This window comes from Solanum verrucosum, unplaced genomic scaffold, assembly GCF_900185275.1.
Source record: "Solanum verrucosum unplaced genomic scaffold, falcon-dt-bn FXZP01000167.1, whole genome shotgun sequence".
NCBI classification, from domain to species: domain Eukaryota; kingdom Viridiplantae; phylum Streptophyta; class Magnoliopsida; order Solanales; family Solanaceae; genus Solanum; species Solanum verrucosum.
The window spans coordinates 456101-477489 of NW_026020391.1; the positions used below are offsets into that span (position 1 = coordinate 456101).

General features: G+C 37.2%; 1 pseudogene; it reads left to right on the forward strand.

Annotated features, from left to right (window-relative positions):
- Positions 1–14079: 14079 nt before the first annotated feature.
- LOC125839172 (uncharacterized) lies at positions 14080–21389 on the forward strand (annotated as a pseudogene).

A 21389-nucleotide genomic window follows, 5' to 3' on the forward strand; every position in this document is an offset into this window, starting at 1 on the left:
TCTACTAGACTCATTTTGGTACATAGAGATCAACGAACCTAGGCTCTGATACCAACTTTGTCACGACCCAGACCGTCGTTATTGGCACCCATACTAACACTTCGGTGGGAGAACCACTACTACAACCCAAACCAAGCAACCAACCAAATCTAAGACATTTAAGTATATGAAAGAAGAAATAATAGCTAAAAATTGATGTTCCCATAAATTTCAACAAAAGATCTAACAACTAACAATGCGAAAGAATTAACCTAGAACTTGTAAGTCAATGTACCAAAACATCTATCAATGAACCAAGTCTAAACTAGAAGGGATACAACCCCATACTAATTAACTAACTAAAAAAAATGTCTAAGTCCGGAAATGGTGGACATAGACGAAAGAGAATCCCATGGTAGCCTGGAATAATTAGCTCACCCTTGAATTCGAAGTGACAATAATTGATCTCCTATGCGAGGTCCGTCAGTAGCCGCTTGTAGATGCCCTGTACTCAACAAAAATAAGAGCAAGTGCAGTATCAGTACACAACCATAGTGTACTGGTAGGGTCACGCGACTATCCCACTAGTGCAACATAAACAAGTCAATACAACAATATAACCACATGCATATATATCAACATATACAACATTTTCAACATTTACGAACACCGATCTGTTTCACATTTTATATTACATCATTATTCCTCTCATGGAACCCAAACCCAAATAGTTAGCATATCAAAACGTGGTACCCGATCCCATGATTATGCCAGAACGTGGCAACCAATCCCATTTTTATACCGGAACGTGGTAACTGATCCAAGTTAGTTATGCTGGAACGTGGCAACCGATCCATTCAACACACCACAATCACAAACACAAGTATATCTTCAAGATCATACATTTAATTCATGATTTCATGGCAATCATCATTCATCTATCTCATTTATAATAAGTGTGATCAACATTGCAACATTCATACATATACAAGTATCATAGTGAAACAAGAACAAACATGCATCACACAATCATAGAATCACAACCATCACCTACCTCGAAACAAGCTTGAAACCCTAAGAAACTTGATCCTTCCCTTTTCGAATTCATTCCGCTTGTTCTTGGTCTACAAACAATCAATATAATACGAGAATCAATAAACAATCATTAATTACCCGGATAACTAACAAATGTATGAATCCTAGATCAAACCCATGATCCCAATTATCCAAATTAGGGTTGTTTCCACCATAGAATCTATAACAAAACCCTTCCCCATCAATATTCACCCATTCTATTACGTTCTACGGATCAAAAAATGGATTCGGGGAGTGAAAAGCTTACCTTTAGCCTCAAGAATGGTGAAAAATGAGTAAGAGTCACCTGGGGTTCGTTCCTTAGTTCTAAAAGTCTAAAAGTGCATAATGAGGTCGTTTAGGGGTTTATTCGAGGCCGCCACATCGACCGTCACCCTGCTGTAGGGCGCCCACCAAAGTGGTAAAAAGTGGTGCCAATGCGGGTTACGGGAGATAGAGAGCTAATTCACGAATTCCAAAATACCCATTTCACAACACACCTCTAACCAACGACGTTCAGAAAATATCCTTTACGCCAAGATAGATTCTGGGAGTTCTACTCACCCGAATTCAATTCCGTAAAGTCGTATGGATTCTTTAATGAGTTATCTAACTACTCATGTAATCAAAATCATAATTAAATCACCCGATTGTTACCGGATTTCCCTACACCTTAAAGACTCTGATTTCATCCAAATCTAGACTTAGTTGGGACAATATAAATACTACGAAAAAGTTTTCCGACCCAAATTTTTTTCCCTGTTGGCTTTCTATAACGATGGAACCTGGTTATTACAATTTCACAACATATCCAATGCTATATAAGAAAGTAGGAACTAAATCTACTAATCCAATATGCATGAAACTCATCAATTTACATAACATGGGAGGAACTACCTTCTCCAACTCAAGCAAGCTCAACACCACAATATGGAGCCAATATGCCATTTCATCAAACATGCAATCATCATACTAAAATCCAAATCAACACGAGGAACATATACATCATGAAAACTCAATGTATACTAAACATGAATTCTCACAAGGACATGCACAACATAAGGAAATCATGGAAAACTCATACAATACACATGACTCCCAAAACACTAAAAACTCAAGAGCAATTACTTACCTCAAGTTTGGATAGGAGTAGAAGGAAAGAGATGAGGATAACGGGACTTCATATTGGCCTCGGCCTCCCATGTAGCACCCTCAACTAATTGATTCCTCCATAAAACCTTAACGAAGGCTACTTCCTTATTTCTCTACCACTTCACTTGCCGGTCCAAAATCTCAACCGGGACTTCTTCATAAGAAAGGTTCTCATCAACTCCTAAACCCTCTAGAGGAAGGATGGATACTGGATCACCAATGCACTTCTTGAGCATGGAAACATGAAACACCGGGTGAACCGGTACCAACTCATTTGGCAAGTCTAATTCATATGCAACTTTCCCAACACGTTTCAAGACTTGATATGGGCCCACATACCGGGGACTAAGCTTCCCCTTTTTACCAAACCTCATCACACCCTTCATAGGTGAGATTTTCAAGTAGACCCAATCACCAATTTCAAACTATAGATCCCTCCTTCTATTATCGACATAAGAATTTTGCCGACTATGAGCCGTCTTCAACCTATCTCTAATAAGTCAAACTTTTTCAATGGCCTCATAAACTAGTTCGGGACCAATTAGAGCAAATTCACCTACCTCAAACCACCCAACCAGAGACCTACAACTTCTCCCATAAAGTGCTTCAAACGGGGCCATGGCAATGCTAGAGTGGTAACTATTGTTGTAGGCGAACTCAATCAATGGGAGATGGTCATCCCAACTACCCTAGAAATCAATCACACACGCTCTCAACATTTCCTCTAATGTTTGAATGTTCATTTCCGCTTGACCATCCGTTTGAGCGTGAAAAGCGGTACTAAGTTTAACATTGGCACCAAGCCCTTTTTGGAATGCCTTCCAAAAGTGTGAAGTAAATTGGGCACCCCGATCCGATATGATAGATAAGGGAACCCCATGCAACTTTTCTATCTCATTAATGTACAACTTGGCATAGTCTTCCACCGAAAATGAAGTCTTGACCAGAATAAAGTGGGCTAATTTAGTCATCCTATCAACAATGCCCCAAATAGAATCATGTTGCCTTCGAGTACGAGGCAAACCCGCAACAAAGTCCATATTCTTATCCTCCCACTTCCAAGCGGGAATTTTTATATATTGAGACAAACCTCCCGGTTTTTGATGTTCGGCCTTAACTTGTTGACAATTCGGATATTTAGCCACAAAACTCGTTATATCCCTTTCCATGCCATTCCACCAATAATCTTCCCATAGATCACGATACATCTTGGTGGTTCCCGGATGAATAGAATACCGCAAACCATGTGCCTCTTCTAAAATTTGCTCTCTCAAGCCATCAACATCCGGAACACATAACCTACCTTGGTACCTAAGCTCCCCATCCCCTCTTGGGAGAAAGCCTCAACGGACTTGTTGAGAAACAATTCTTTCAACTCCATTAATATGGGATAAAGGTGTTGTTTAGACTTCACATCAACCACAACGGACGATTTGGAACTATGATGGACCATGAATCAAACTTTGGTGGAATCCACTAGTTGGATACCTATCCGAGCCAACCTATGAACATCACGAACCAATTCCTTCTTCTCATCTTCTACATGATCCACACTACTCATGGACAATCTACTTAGGGCTTCCACAACTACATTAGCTTTCCTGGGGTGGTAAAGGACACTCATGTCATACTCCTTTAAAAGTTCTAATCACCATCTTTGTCGGAGATTCAAGTCTTTTTGGGTAATCACATATTGAAGACTCTTGTGATCAATGAAGACATCTACATGGACCCCATATAGGTAGTGCCTCCATATTTTCAAGGCAAACACCACTGCCGCTAGTTCAAGATCATAAGTCGGATAGTTCTTTTCATGTACCTTGAGTTGCCTCGAAGCATAGTCAATCACTTTACCCCGTAGCATAAGGACACATCCCAAACCCACTCGAGAAATGTCACAATATACTACAAACCCATCGGTACCCTCCGATAAGGTCAACACCGGAACGGAAGTAAGTCTATCTTTCAATTCTTGGAAGCTTTTCTCACAAGCCTCCAACCACACAAATTTAGCTTTCTTGTGAGTTAAAGTCATCAACGGAGAAGCAATGGAGGAAAAACCCTCAACAAACCTCCTATAATAGTTGGATAAACCCAAAAAGCTTTTAACATCGGTAGGAATTAGAGGTCTAGGCCAACTCTTGACTGCATCCGTCTTCTTAGGATCAACCTCAATACCCATACCCGACACAATGTGTCCAAGGAAAGCAACCGATCTTAGCCAAAACTCACATTTACTAAAATTAGCATATAATTGGTGGTCCTTAAGGACTTGCAATACAATCCTCAAATGCTTCATATGATCATCCTCACTCTTTGAATAGATTAAAATATCATCAATACAAATGATCACAAATGAATCAATATATTGCCTAAACACCTTATTTGTTAGGTCCATGAATGCCACCGGGGCATTTGTTAACCCAAAAGACATAACCACAAATTCGTAGTGACCGTACCGGGTCCTAAAGGCCGTCTTAGGAATGTCACATCCTCTTACCCTTAGTTTATGGTAACCCGAACGAAGATCTATCTTGGAGAAAAAGTTATCCCCTTGGAGTTGATCAAACAAATCGTCAATCCTAGGAAGTGGATACTTATTGTTTATAGTGACCTTATTCAATTGGTGGTAATCAATATACATCCTAAGGGACCCATCTTTCTTCTTTACGAACAATACCGGAGCACCCCATGGAGATATGCTTGGTTGAATAAAACGCTTTTCTAACAAGTCCTTGAGTTGTTCCTTCTATTCCTTTAATTCGGCCGGAGCCATCCGGTAAGGGTGAATAGATATGGGTTGTGTATCCGACAAAAGATCAATGCCAAAGTCTATTTCCCATTCGGGAGAAATATCGGGCAAGTCATCGGGGAAGACCTCCGAATACTCACTCACTACGGGGATAGACTCCAAAGAATGTCCATAGACCTAACAATGTGATACATGCACCCCTTTGAGATCATTTTTCTAGCTTTTAGACATGACACAAAACGACCTCTAGGGATAGAATTTTCCCCCTTCCATTCTAAAGTAGGTTCATTTGGAAATTGAAACTTAATTACCTGGGTTCTACAATCAATGGACGCAAAACAAGCATGCAACCAATCCATCCCCAAGATGACATCAAAGAAATTAACCAAAGTGACTTTGTGAGACCATGAAATGGGACAACCCCTATAAACTCTTTTAGCTACAACCAAGTCACCCACCGGGGTAGACACCAAAAAAGGTTCTTCTAACACATCGGGGAGCATTTCTAATTTCATAGCCACAAAAGGTGTAACAAAAGACAATGTGGCACCGGGGGTCTAACAATGCATAAACATTAATGGAAAAGACTTACAACATACCCGTCACCAAATCCTGGGAGCTCTCTTGGTCACCTCGGGATTGAAGAGCATATAAGTGGTTCTTCTTGGGAGCATCGGCATTTGAGCCACTTGGAGGGACTTGCTTGCCCTCTCTCCCTTGAACCTTTAGCATATGACAATCTCTCTTCATATGACCGCTTTTCCCACAACTAAAGCAACCATCCGTGCCAACTAGGCACTTGCCTTCATGTTTCTTGCCACACTTTGCACAACTAGGTCTTTCAACATAAGAGACACCACTATTACCTCCTTGTGTCTTAGGGTTAGACACCCTATCTTTGTTAACCTTTGGAGTGCTAGAGGAGCCTTGGTTGGAAAACCTCTGCTTGAACCTTAGTTTACCTTGAAACTCAAACTTACCCTTGGAAGAATTCCCATCATCGGTCCTTGCCCTCTTCGCTTCTCTACTGACTTACTTGAGATTTTGTTCCTCTATTTGTTCGGCATGAACCATTAGATGTGAAATATTCAAACTTGGGATGAGCATCACCGAATGGCATTCGTTGACCACCAAGTCAGATATCCCCATAACAAATTTGTTCATCTTAGCCCTAGAGTCCACCACTATGGTTGGAACATGCTTAGACAATTGGGTGCACTTAAGGCTATATTCCTTCACACTCATACCACTTTGGTGAAGGTTGATGAATTCTTGCATCTTTCACTCCCTCAACTCTAGGGGAAAAACCTATCAAGGAAGGCCAACTTGAACAATCCCCAACCATCCGTTAGCTAGGCCTTGCAAACAGTTATTAGGACTTGGGGTGAATTTACCAATCCACCCATAGCTAGGCCGCACCTTGACAACAAACACAAATCCAACTCACGCCCTAGACTCACGGACCGTGAGTCTATTCACAGACAGTACTGTTGGTCCGTGGTCTGGGGCTGTAGCCTGGCTTGGACAGTCTTGACCAGTGGAGGCCATCCACGGGGCGTGGATGGACCTATGGGGCGTGGACCCCTTCCGTAGGTCACCAAGTGTTTGGAAACATTCTTCATTTGGGGCAGCCTTGGGGTTTAAGCTTAGGGTCCTCCTCAAGGACCCCTACGGTGTTCCATGGGGTGTCGAACCTTGACATTTAACCCCTCAACCATGACTCGGTAGAACATCAAACACCCTCAAACCTCACAGCAAACTCAAACACAAACTAGTTAGGCTCTAGTTTAACTTATTCATTTTTACGGTCGTTACAAACTCGGACTACTAGTGTAAAGGTTTCCATCTCATGAGATAACCTATATTGGAAAGCCAAACTTACTAAACGGAAAAGCTTCCTATCTTATTGTTCATATCCGCTTGGTGCTAAGCATAATTCCCTTTAAAAGTCATATTAAACCTTTACTTAGGTTCATGTTCATAAGAGAATGCACTAGGCAGTCAAACCAACATACATCATAATAAATCATAGATTCATTAGGTGAGAATGTCCTTTCAACCTTAGAATCATTCACATGTGAGTAAACCTTTCACATTATATTCATAGTGTGTTCATGAGAATGACCTTTCCATCAACACAACAAGCTTATCATAAACATACATACATACTTCAATGCATAATCAAGTGTAAATGATATAGGTAAGAAGGATATTGAATCACTACCAAAATTACATAATAGCCATAAGATCACCACTATCTAAGTGAATCATGAGTTCATATGCAATCTTCATCAACATACACAAACCCTAGCTATTGCCCTTTATGACTAGGAATCAAGATCAACCCTAACTTCTAGAATTACAACACTAGATATGGGAATTACATGATTCAACAACTTAATAAACATAAACATAATCAATTGTCAAGCATACATGATCAATCAAGTCACACCTTAGTTCACAATTAGAGAAGAAGGGGAAATCATGGGTCAAGGGAGATTTTCATCAAAACCCATCAATACTCCATTAATCCAAGCATAAATCATCCTAATTAATCATAATAAACCATAATTAAACAATTTAAATCATTATGGAAGAAGACCCATGGCTAGATGAAAACCCTAGGTTTTGGAAGTCTTAAAACCATACTTTGAAAGAACTTCTTGGGTGATAGCTACCCAAGAATGAAAAACATACATACCTTAGGGAGATTTCCACATGAAATTGAGGAAGAAAGGTTGGTTCTTGAACCCCTAGCTTGACCTTGACCTTGTTCTTCAATGGAGTCTTAGAGAGAGAATTTTTGGGAGAGGAAAGTTGGTTTCTAATTTGAGTTTGTGCGTTGTGAGGTATTAAGTTGAGTTTAATGAATTAAAAGTATTCATATAGGTCTAAAACAACTAATAATAACCGTACCCACCCTTATTTAATTAATTTAGATTTTATTGGAATGTTTGACCCATAGCCATTTTGGACAGCTTTTGCAGACCCCCACCCACAAAACTCCTACCTACGGGGTGTGGGTGGAACCACGGACCGTACTGGTCATTCGTGGTTTGGGGGGAAAGATTGGGGAGACTAAGTCTCAACCCACGACTCCCCAACCACGGAGCGTGGGTCCACCCACGGCTCGTGGGTGCCCAATCGTGGTTCATGCTATTTTTAACAGCTTTTTGGACAGCCCATTGGTCCGCCTCAAGGACCCTTGGGGGGTCCTTGGGGGCCATGCCTTGACGTATAGGCACTAGGACCTTAGTACTAAGTTAGGGAAGTTATTTCTCGACTCTTATCTGGACGTTAACCCTTTTTAAGACACTAGACTACATGATAGGCTCTAGCGTAGGTCATTATATTTTTGGGGTGTTACACCTACTATAATAAGCAAGGTCACAGTGTGGATAAGTGCTTCAGGATCCATGGGTTTTCTGTTGAATTTAAATTCACAAAACCTAGAAAATTTCAAGGCACATCGTAGGGAAGTACTTCTTTCAACTCAAGTGTTTACAATCAAAGTGAATGATTTACTCAAAGAGACACCAATGCTCCAGAAGTCCAAGCTCTCAGTAGGAGAATACATAACACAAATATTACAAATGCTTCAATAGATGAAATCAAATCAGAATGTAAGAGGATCTGAAGGAGTGGCAAATCTCAGTCTTTCTGGTATGTCAAAGTTCTTCATTTCTTATCCCTGCTTTATTGAAATTGATAGAAATTCTTGCATATTAGATACTGGAGCAACTGAGCATATGAACTATAATAGGGAATTCCATTCAAATGTTAAAGTTCTTCCTAAACCTATCATGGTAAGCTTTCTTAATTCCTATAGAGTCAAGGTTACTTATGAAGGAACAGTCACACTAATATCTAATATGATTCTGCACAACATTTTGTTTATACCCCTTTTCAGGTTTAATCTGATATTTGTTCATAAGTTTTGCACTCATCTCTGGTACTCCCAATTTTTTATTTTATTTTAGGGCCCTTCTCTGAAGAGCCCTCTGGAGATTGGTAAGGAGCAAGAGGGACTCTATATCCTTAAAACAAGACAATCAACAATAGTTCCCTCAAGCCAATTCAAGCAAGTTCAAGTTTTCAATTCAAGCAAGGAATCTAGTTCTAGTCTAGCTTAATTTTTAAGAAATCTGTTCCAAATGCAGTTTTTAATTCCCGTTTTAGTTCTTCATCTACAAATGTAACAGAAAAACGATGAAATATTATATTAGTACATATGCCTTTGAGCAATATGATAAATATTTTTGTTATCTCTTTTCCAGTATCTTCTAAAAACTTGACTCCTTGTGTTGTTTTTCTCATGACGAGACAATCCAAACTCCCTTTCCAATTTATAACAATATCTATTAAATCAACTTCTGAGTTAATTCATGTGGATACATGGGGACCTATAATCATGCTGCTAATCATGGCTTTAATTTTTTTCTCACAATAGATGATGATTTTAGAAGAGGTACTTGGACCTACATGCTAAGTTCTAAATCTAATGCCTTCACCATTTTGAAATCCTTCCTTACCATGGTAGAATGACAATTTAACAAGAAAGTAATGAAAATCACGTAGCACAATGCTTTTCAATTGGGAAGTGGGAAAACACATTCATAATTTTTTCAATCCTTAAGACTTATCCATCAAACATATTGTGTGTCCACCCCACAACAAAATGGAATTGTTGAGCGAAAACATAAACACCTATTAGAATCTTTCAGGGCTCTGTTGTATTAGTCTCACCTTCCTATTAGCTATTCGGGAGTCTGTCTTTTGACAGCAACATATTTAATTAATAGATTTCCCTCCAAAGTCATAAATCTCAAAACACCATATGAGACAATTTTTAACACCAAACCGTAATATTCTATTATTATAAGTTTTGGTTGTTTACGTTTTGTTTCTACCCTTTCAAACAAAGGAGTAAGTTTGATCCAATGGCGATTCCTTGTGTGCTTCAAGGGTATCCACATGACAAAAATATCTACAAAGTTCTCATTCTTAAATCTCTACAATATTTCGTTTCACAGGATGTTGTCTTTCATGAGTCTATTTTTCCTTTTTTTCCCAACATTTCCTCTGTTCCTACCGATTCCTTATTTCCTACTGCTAACCAACATACATTGGCAGATCATTCTTTTGATGTCTTTTCATTACTTGTGGATTATCTTGTCCCTTAAAATGATCCTATCATATAGTATGACCTTCTCCAACTATAGTTCATGATTCTTCCCCTCAACTAGAACCAACAACAGACCCTACTTCACATGTTCACTTTATTACCTTTTCACAACCTACAATGGTTGATGTCATGAGGAAATCTAGTAGACAACACAAGACACCTTCTTACCTACAGGAATACTTATGCAATGCTATATAATTGACTGATGTACGCAATTCTTGTTTTCCTCCGTCTGTCACACCTGAGTCTTTTCCCTTTAGTGGTCTGTCTTCTACCAACCAAAATATGATCAACTCTTTATATAAAATTCAAGAACCTATTAGTTCTTTCACAGGTTGTTCATCATTCTGGGTGGCAGGCAGCTATGGAATTGGAAATTCAGGCTCTGAAATTAAACAAAACTTGGAATGTAGTAGAACTACACCCCGATCGGAAGGTTCTACCATGTAAGTGAGTTTACAAGGTTAAGCAACACTCTGATGGCAATATTGAGAGACTAAAATCTCAAATGGTGATAGGAGGTGATATACAAAGAGAGTGAATTGATTTTAATGAAATTTTCTCTCTAGTGGTGAAAATGACTACCATCAGATGCATTTTGATATAACAGTAAATAAGGGTTGGGGCCTTATCAATTGGATGTGAATAATGCCTTCTTACATGGAGACTTAGATGAGGAAGTCTACATGAAATTTCTAGTAGGAATCACTCATCCTTCGTCTAAATACGCCTGTAAGTTGAATAGGTCGCTCTATGGACTTCGTCAAGCATCGAGACAATGGTATGCTAAACACACATATGCCTTAAACTTTAAAGGATTCAGGCATTCACTAAATTATTATTCACTTTTTGTAAAGAAATCAGACTCTTCCATTTTGATTCTGAATATATATGTTGATTATATCTTTTTTACAGGGAATGATCAGGAACACATGCATGCTTTGAGGATCTTCCTTGATCAAGAATTCAAAATAAAAGATTCGGGGAACTTACACTTTTTCCTTGGAATGGATGTACTTCGTGAATCATATGGTTTGATGCTTTGCCAGAGAAAATTCATCCTCGACTTGCTCATGGAGTTTGATATTCTCACTACAAGAAAAGTGTGAATTACATAGAAATTTTCCTGCGGATTATGTATGAAAATTCACAAGAAAATAAGTTTCCTGTGGATTTTCCTATAAAAAAAATCTGAAGGTAAAATTGATTTCACGTATCAGGACACTTCTTCCAAATCTAAGTATCAACGATCGTTAGTCAGTACAATAACCCAACTAAGTGAGTTGTGGTCGAATCCCACATGGAGTTGTATGTATTAGAGAATCAATAGAAAAGCATGAATATGTTCAAGTCAATCATAGGTAAAAACATTAACGAATAAAAGCATGGTTCAAGTTTGGGGTGACACAAGTGTCAAATAATAGGGGGGTTTTGATTGCAATTATCAACTACAACAACAAATAACACGAAAGTAACATGTATAGAGACGGTTTCTTGGGATGTGATCTGATTAAGGGATAAGGTAGACAAATGGGTGAGTTCAATTAATTGTAAATAGTTGTAAATCAGTGAATAAGCTAGACTTTAGTGGGGATAAACTTTCTCTCGAACAATTTACTCCGAATCAAATTGGTTTCTCTCGAACACCAATATACAACAATTAAGAACAACCTATGATTTAGTCCATTCACTCTCTTGAGCTGAATGTGTGGAAAAGGGTTTAGGATTCACTCTCTCTCGTTGAACCCACGAAAACCCAATACCCACAGACCATCAAATCAATAATCTTGGTTTTAAAACCTCTCTCTCGAGTAAGCCAAAAAACACGAAGGTAGAGTTGCATTTGCAACTACAACCCTTTAGATTAAACCACAGTTACTGAATGAAATCACTTTTAAACAACATTTAAACTATCAATTAACAATACCCAACAGCTAAATCAACCCATAATCACACCTCACGATTAACAATACCCAACTACTACTTATTTTGTTGAAGTTTTCTTCAAAACTTGAAGAAAGATTTTAGATTCAACAAGGTAATTAACTCATTTTCTATGTATTATGTCAGATGTGTATATGCCGAGTCACTACTAAAAATATTACAAAAGGAGACCTAAAAAAAGAGACCTCAAAAATAGGTCGCTAAAAAGAGACCTCATTAGGTCGCTATTTGCATTAGTAACTTTTTTTTAATTATTTCTTAACATGAAAGACCTCGTGAGGTCAATTTCATAAAAAAAATCTGCCTAATTAATAATATAAGTGACTTATTTTACTTTTTTTATTTTATAGTATGTTTTCGTATAAAATATGCGACCTCACGAGGTCACTATTTGTTAAAATAAAAAATACTAATTTAATTTTAGATACCTCGTGAGGTCTCAATTAATTAGTCAAATTTGTTAAATAATATTTTAAAATAAGAGACCTTGTGAGGTCTCTTATTTTTATTAAATTAAAATAGGAGGCATTTTTAATTTAGCTCATCTTCTTTCCCGCTCTTCACTTAAAAGCTAAAAAAAAGCCCTAACTTGTCTCTTCCCCATAGCTTTACAGATGTGTATCCTCCGATTATCGCTCAGTTAGAAGTTTGAGTTTTCACCATCCGTTCGAAGTGTTAGTTTTCACCATCGAAACTCCCTCGGTTTGAAGCCCAAGCTTTCATCGTCGATTCAAAATCTCTGTGTCAATTTCTTTCTCTGCAAATAAAGGTGAATCTTTCAATCTTTAAACCAAGTTGTAACTATATTGTTTGTTTATTGCAAGCATCCATCAATGCAAACTCTCTCTTTCAATTTACTGCAAGATTAAGTAGAATTTGTGATTCTCTTTTCACTTCATGAACATATATTAACTTTGGGTTTTACTCTTGTTTTATCTTAATGTCCTGTTTTGACTTCTCGTGATGATTAACATGAATGCTAGCAAGTTTTTATATCATATAATTTAGAAGAAGATACATGGGTATTAATGAATAAAGAAATAAAATCTGTTATGAAGATTTTGTATTATATTTTGAGATTATTATACTTTATATCTCACTCTAAATAATTCCTAATAATCATGTGTTGAATTCTGATTTAAATTTAGAACTAATATCATTTTGGTTCATGTCTCTGTATGTATTTTAGTTGTTTTTTAACTAGAGGAGAGGAAAGTTATATATATATATATATATAGTATAGTCTATCGATATAAACCATCGTGCAACAATGAGCGAGGAGAGAAAAATTAAGAAACCATTGTACCCAGAAAGGTCCTTGACCCTTAATAGTCCCTGTTGGCTTCATGTGATGCATCTGCTTTCATAGAAATATTGAACAACATATATGGTTGACATTGACTAAGTCATTTTAATTGTTGGTGTTCTATTGGATCTCCTTTAGAGCCATTGTTTCTTTCTGCAGATCCCGGCAGATCTTACTACTAGCCTTGCGGTCGACTTTTCCGGTTAGTTATAAATTCGTTATAAAAAAATAGATATGCTTTCTTTTTTGTTCTTTGTTTATGAGAAACTAAGATGACATATGGATCTACCTATTGTTTTATTTGTTGTGGTAATGAGGAGAGGAAAGTTATATACATACTATAGCCTATAGATATAAACCATTGTGCAGTAATAAGGAGAGGAGAGTTAAGAAACCAGAAATCATTGTGCCCAGAAGGGTCTTTGACCCTTCTGTAATAGTGTCACCTTTCTACTATTATTTTAATGATGTATTCTATTTAGATTTATTTAGGGAAGGGGACATTATTTGTGACAAACTGTTGAGAGAACTATGTTTTTATAGTCACCAAAGATACATTTACTCATTTGCACAAGGCCTCGTTAAGCAGTCCCTACTAGGATTGTTACAATTTGATTTTTAGTAAATTATTACATAATTTAGTGTTTGACAAATTTAAATTTTTGTGATCTTTATGTAGATGGATCGTAGTTGGATGTATAATATGACTAATTTTGGTCGAATGGGACTAAGACCTGAATTTGTAGAAGGTGTCACTGGTTTTGTGGAGTATGCAAAGACACTAGAACCTTTTCAACGTAGTGGTATGATTAAGTGTCCTTGTAATAAATGTCAATGTTTGAATTATGAAAAACCAGATATTGTTGAGCTTCATCTCTATTGAAATGGGTTTAAAAGAGAATACACAGTGTGGACTAGTCATGGAGAAATTGATAACAGTTTTGATGTATTTCAACATTATGTTCCTGGTGAAAGTAGTAGCGCAGTGAATTCTAATGCACAAAATTATAGAATGCATGACATGGTTCAGGATGCGTTTGGGGTGCATTCTGATTTTGAATCTGGTAATCAAGGTGAAGAAGCTCCTAATGCTGAATGTAAAATTTTCTTTGAACAATTGGAAGTTGCTAGTCGGCCTTTATATGAGGGGAGTCCACACTCGCAGTTGTCAATTGCTGTTAGATTATTAAGTATCAAATCAAATTGGAATGTTCTGCAAGGGGCAATGGACTCTGTGATTGACCTTATGCATGATTTAGTTGACCCAAAGCTAGAGATACCTGATAATTTCTATAAGGCAAAGAGGTTGGTATCAAAGTTAGGATTGTCATCGATGAGAATTCATTGTTGTGAAAATGGTTACATGTTATACTATAAGGATGATATTGATCTAGAATCGTGTAAGTTTTGTGGAAAATCTCGTTATAAGCAGACTCCTAGTGGGAAGAAAGTTCCTATTAAGGCGATGCATTACTTACCTCTTATACCAAGGTTAAAGAGGTTGTATGCATCTAATAGATCTGCTCCTCATATGAGATGGCACCATGAAAATAGAAGACCACTTGGTGTTATGTGCCATCCTTCCGATGGAGAGGCCTGGAAGCATTTTGATAGAACATATCCACAGTTTGCAGCCGAACCACGGAACATTAGATTGGGTTTATGTTCAGATGGATTCACGCCACATTCTGTTTCTGCTGCACCATATTCTTGTTGGCCTGTATTTGTAACACCATATAATCTTCCACCTGAGATGTGCATGACCAGTCCATATATATTTCTCAATTGTGTCATTCCTGGCCCACGGAATCCAAAAGTCTTGATTGATGTATACTTGCAACCTTTGATTGATGAGTTGAAACAATTGTGGGTTCAAGGGGTTGAAACATTTGATGTGTCTCTTAAGCAAAATTTTAATTTGCGGGTTGCCTTAATGTGGACTATTAATGATTTTCCTGCGTATGGAATGTTGTCCGGGTGGATGACAGGGGGAAAGTTAGCTTGTCCTTGCTGTATGGAAAATACTAAATCATTCACTTTGAAACATGGTCGTAAAAATTCTTGGTTTGATTGTCATCGACAGTTCTTGCCAATGGATCATGAGTTTAGGAGTATGAAAAATGCATTCAGAAAGAATACTGTTGAACAAGGTTGTCCTCCTCCAATCTTGACTGGAGAACAAGTTTGGGAGAGGGTTCAACAATTTCCAAAGGTTACAGAAGAACAACCGTACAAATTTGATGGATATGGTGTTGCACATAATTGGACAAAACAAAGCATATTCTGGGAGTTACCATATTGGAAAGATAATCTACTTCGACATAATCTTGATGTCATGCATATCGAAAAAAATTACTTTGATAATTTATTCAACACAGTAATGGATGTCAATGGCAAGACAAAAGATAATGTTAAAGCTAGAATGGACTTACCAGAATATTGTAGGCGAAAAGAGTTATGGTTGCAAGAGAAACAGAACAACAAGTTCTTCAAGCCTAAGGCTAGTTATTCATTTACACTGGATCAAAAGCGTAAAATATGTGAATGGGTCGAGCAACTTAATATGCCTGATGGACATGCTTCAAATTTGGGAAAACGTGTCGATATGGAGCACGGAAAATTACATGGTATGAAAAGTCATGATTGCCATGTCTTCATGGAAACATTACTCCCCATTGCATTTAGTGGCTTGCCCGATAGAATTTGGAAACCTATGACTGAAATTAGTTTGTTCTTCAAGGACTTGTGTTCTAATACGTTAAGGGAAGACAACCTAGTTCAGATGGATCAGAATATTCCTATAATTACAAATAAGTTGGAGAAGATTCTTCCACCTGGATTTTTCGATGTGATGGAGCATCTTCCTGTACATCTGGTGCATGAAGCACGCTTCGGAGGTCCGGTTCAATATAGATGGATGTATCCATTTGAGAGGTAAGTGTTTAACTCTTAATATTTTTATATCACTATTTTGTTAAAATCAATGATAATATAATATAATGTAGGACTATTGGAAAGTCTAAACGGGGCATGAAGCAAAAACATAGACTTGAAGGCTCAATGGTTGAATTCCATCTTGCTAGGGAGATAGCTGATTTTGGTTCTTATTACTTCGAAAGTAGTGTGCCATGCTTTCAAAATAGACCCAATCACCATGACGATGGTGGTGAGACTATGAAGCCACTATCAATCTTCAATCAACCAGGCAAAGGTTCAAAAAAACGTACGAGGAGGAATCTTAGTGCCATGGAGTTTAAGTCTGCATCGACACATGTCTTGTTGAATTGCCCACAAGTTAAACCATTTCTTGAGTAAGTTGTTGTTTTTGCACTAAAATATGTAATTACAAGGCAAAACAACTAACTCAATATCCATCTTCTTTGACAGCTACTTTGTGTATTTATATGGCAATGAAAAAGTGTTTGAGCATTTCTCAAAGTGGTTTCAAGATTACGTAAGTCTTATAATATTTTCATAATACTATCATTGTTAAATAAATCTATATTTAATTGATAGCTAATTTCCTACTTTTCAAATATTTATAGATTTATGATACAAAAAATAGTCAATTTGACCAATTTTTGAAGGACCTTTCTTGGGGACCCATCAAGATTTATTCAATGGACAAGTATCTTGTAAATGGTTTTAAATTCAATACTGAAGAATGCTCCAAATATAAAAAAGCTAACAATAGTGGAGTTTGGGTGAAAGGTGGTGATGGAAATCAAGATGGAGTTGATTATTATGGGGTACTCAAGGAGGTTTTGGAAATGGAGTATTCCGGTTGGCCTATAAAAAAAATTGTATTGTTTAGATGCAAGTGGTTTGATCCAACCCCAAAAAGAGGTACGAGAGAAATCAAACAATATAATATCATTGAAGTAAAGCACACAAGGGAGTATGAAGCATATGATCCTTTCATTATTGCACAAAATGTTAAGCAAGTGTACTATGCTCCTTATCCTTTGCGTCCAGATAAATTAGATTGGTTGGTGGTGATTAAAACCAAACCCATGGGTCATGTGGAAGTTGAAAACGTGTTGGATGTTGCATACCAGGATGATGATATATCAAGTGTTCACCATACCGTGGATGTTGAATTAGAAAATGATTTAGAGCATCCTAAACACATATTAGAAGAGGTAGATATAGAACAAATAACAGATGAAGGGGCAAATGCATCAATTAATGAAGAAGAGTTGTTCGATGAAGAAGAGAATGAAGAAGAGGATGATGATGAGGATGAGGATGAGGATGAATAGTAATTAGTATGTTGAGTTTATATATATATATATATGTAATTAGTATGTTGAGTTTATATATTATATCTATATGTTACTTTAGTCTTCTTCTTAATTATTTTATATTGCATTACTAAATTGTTTCTCGATTCTCTGTTAAAGTGGATCCCCAATTTTTAAATTGTTTCAAAAGTAAGTATGTGGTCCTTGTACTTTTAGTTGTTAATTTAATTTATATGAGGTTATTTGGTAGTTTTTCATAGAATGCATAGCTTATTTATTAGGTGTATTTAGGTTGTCTTGATATGATTTAAATCACCTTGAGATCAACAAGATGTATGTGACCACCTATCTAATATATTAAAATGTTAGAGATGATATACTTTAAGTTCCTTAACTTATATCTTCAACATTTTCGTTTCTTCATGTTGTTAATAGTACTTGTTGGCTTTAAATGTGCTTCTATAGTTTTTAGAACTCAGCCATTTCTGACAGACGGCAGAACTGATCGCATATATGGGTGAGAATCAAACTAATACTTTGAGTTAGAGAGATTTTTTTAAAAAAAAGTTACAAGAGAGTATTGAATGGATGAAATCTGCAAGTGAGTATTCTGATTACCTATCTCTAACCAGCGTCTTGAACTGCTCTAAGAATTCTATATTGGATCTGTATCACCATTTGCTTTTTGATTTGGTAGATGTGTCTTGTTTATGTTACACATTTGATATCATCAACTTTGGTCCATGATAAATAGGGCCCTGAGTTTCAACCTAAACCATGATAACACTTGCTTAAATGAACTAAACTCAAGGTAAATTGATAACACTTGAATTGAATTAAACTCAAGGTAAATGTTGTGATATCCTGTCCTACAATCCCCCAAGCAGCCTTGAAAAACCCTCTCCATAAAAAAAAATTAATCTTTATAGGCAGCCCTTTAGTCCATATATAGTCAAAGATTTGTATTTTCTCCTATTTCCGTCTTAATTCATTCCATGCTGATTTGACTGTGAACTTTCCATTTGAATTTCCCATCCACCATGATGTGTCATTATCTACATTGACTATTTGTGGGCTGATGTTATCAAGTATATGCTCCGTTAAGTCCGTAAACTGCTTGCTTGACTTCTTCCAGGTCTGGTAGTTTTGTAAGGAAATCATTCTGCTCAATGGTGACTAAGGCTGGAATGTTTTGTAACATATCATAGTTGGTTGGCCTGTTGTGTCAAAGAATAATTTTGAGAAAGTCAAAAATAAAATGAATCACTCATTTCTTTATAGTTTGCTTGTCATTGAAGGCATGCTTGCTGCTTCAACTTTGGCAATCTAGTAATTCCCTTATCAGCTTGAAAATGATAGCTTCCTACTGTAATTAGCACTGTCCTGTAATTCCCTTGCAGTTGAGTGCTTTCCTGTTTCTTTGCTCAGTCAAACTAAATATGGACATTGGACATAGTCACAAAAACAACAATATAATGCCAAAAAGGTCTCTGAATATTAGCAACAAGGGGAGAATGAATCTCCATCCTGGGAATAAAATGATGTTAATTAAGAGAAGCTACTCCTCACACCCCACCAACCCCTAGTTCACTTATTTTGCGTTTCACCTTTCCCTTTTCAAGATGATATTTACTTATTTTTTCTTTGAAGTTGTTCTTATTTGATAGATGAAATGACATAACAAACATTCATGAACATAACAAAACACACTTGTAGTTAATTCAATTTCAGCTTTAGTTAATTTTTATTGAAACTTTACTTGTTACGTAAATTTCTAACCTCATTTGACTTGAATGTTTTTGTTACTTAGATGGCAGGTGGTAATAAGAACAAAAATATTGATAATGCCCCCAAAAAGAAAAAAAAAGAAGGATGGTATGATTAGTAGACGACCGATAGGGATAAGTATAAGATCAGACTCTACAAATTCTCTCCCATCAAGAGACACTCCGATACATTGCTATTCTAAGCAGACTGAGCCTTATAGTCGGGTGCCTCCACATATTAATCCTCCGTCGACCTATATGCATCCACCATTGGAATATACTCAGCCACCCCCCCACGTACTTGTGCCCACATCAGGGTATGCTACCCCACATGGATACAGTGTTTTGCCGCCAGAGGCTAACCGACCAACATCTAGTGACTCTCGCACAGTTACTCACAACCCTATAGACTCACAACCTTCATCATCATCTTCTTCACAACTTGGGATGTCGAGTCTTCGCCTTCAAGGTAATGGTTCGGAGCCTAACACTCCTACCACAAATCAGTCAGCTACAGCTGGTCGGGTCCTTACACAAGTTAGCGTGAGAGATATGCACAATAGACTTGTCATCGAGCCTGACGGCTATACGTAAGATTTTTATTTTTTACAAAATATCCTATGTTTATGATTGTCTCATTTAATTGTCTTTGTTTTAACCTGTAACTGTTAAAATTTTGTATTACAGTTTCAATCCAGATGATGCTGTGGGGATCATTTCTCAAGCAATCAAAGATCTCTATAGAGATGTTTTTCCGACTTGGGGAAAGATGCCAAGCAATCTCAAGAGGCAAATTTTTTTGGAGTTTAGAGTATATTAAAAATTTATTGCTTTAACACTATATAAATACTTGTCTTCAATAATACTTATTAATTGAAAATTTTATGGTTTTCATTGCAAAAAAAATGTGCTTGGCGTCTGGAACATGAGACCAAAATTTGTGCAAACTTTCACAAGAAAGCTGCACGTGTTCTCACTAGTTTGTTGATGAAAGCTCGTAAAAAAGAATAAGAATCCTCGGTGGATTCTACCGGAGGATTGGAAAAATTACTTGTGCATTGGGCGAACGATCCAAGATTTAAGCAGATGAGTGAGATCGGTAAGAAGGGCTAGATCATCTACTAAGGGTGGTTCTCTACACACAAGTGGGGCTCAAAGTCAAGGAAGCGTGAGGAGGAAATTGGTATGAATCATTTTTCTTTAATTTAAAAAAATATATTTTAGGTATTAATATTTAATTACTCTTGATTATAACTTAATTAGTTTTATATGTAGGAAAAGGAACTAGGAAGACCGGTAACCCAGGCTGAGGCATTCAAGGCAACACACATAAGAAAGAAGAAAAATCGGAAGATCCAGACGTGTGGTTGAGCCGCGAGCTGAATTGACCTATGTAAGCCTCTAATTTAAAATAATAGTTACTTATTTTCTAAATTTATAGTCTAATAATAATACCATTCAATTTAGAATCGATATCTTCAAAGCTTTGGAGGATTTACGACAAACTCAGCCAGAAGAAAATCGAGGTATGCCACTTAGTCAAGAACAGGCTGAGAGAGTGTGGCTAGACTTGATTGGTGGGCCGAGTAGATATGGGTATGCCTATGGCATGCCTCAACAGACCTTTCGTGAATATCATTCTGAGTTTGAAGGCTTAAGTAGTCCTATGATGATGAATCGATGAAGAAAAATTTGGCTATGGAGCAAAAGATAGCGAGCTATCTAGCCAAGTCGAAGACTCGCGGGCTAGGAAAGGCGGAGGGACATAGATGCAGGTCTTAAGGCTCAATTAGATGCATTACTTGCTTCAGGAGGGATTCCCCCTTGTTCCAATGATGTCACTTTCCCTCCTCGACCCTCCCAGCCTCAACCTACTCGATATCCAGTGTATGGTCAACAAAGAAATATGACAGATGAGTCTAGTAGTGATGAAGAAGATGAGGATCATGTGGCAAACACACTACCGCATTAGTGAAGTTTAGAGTTG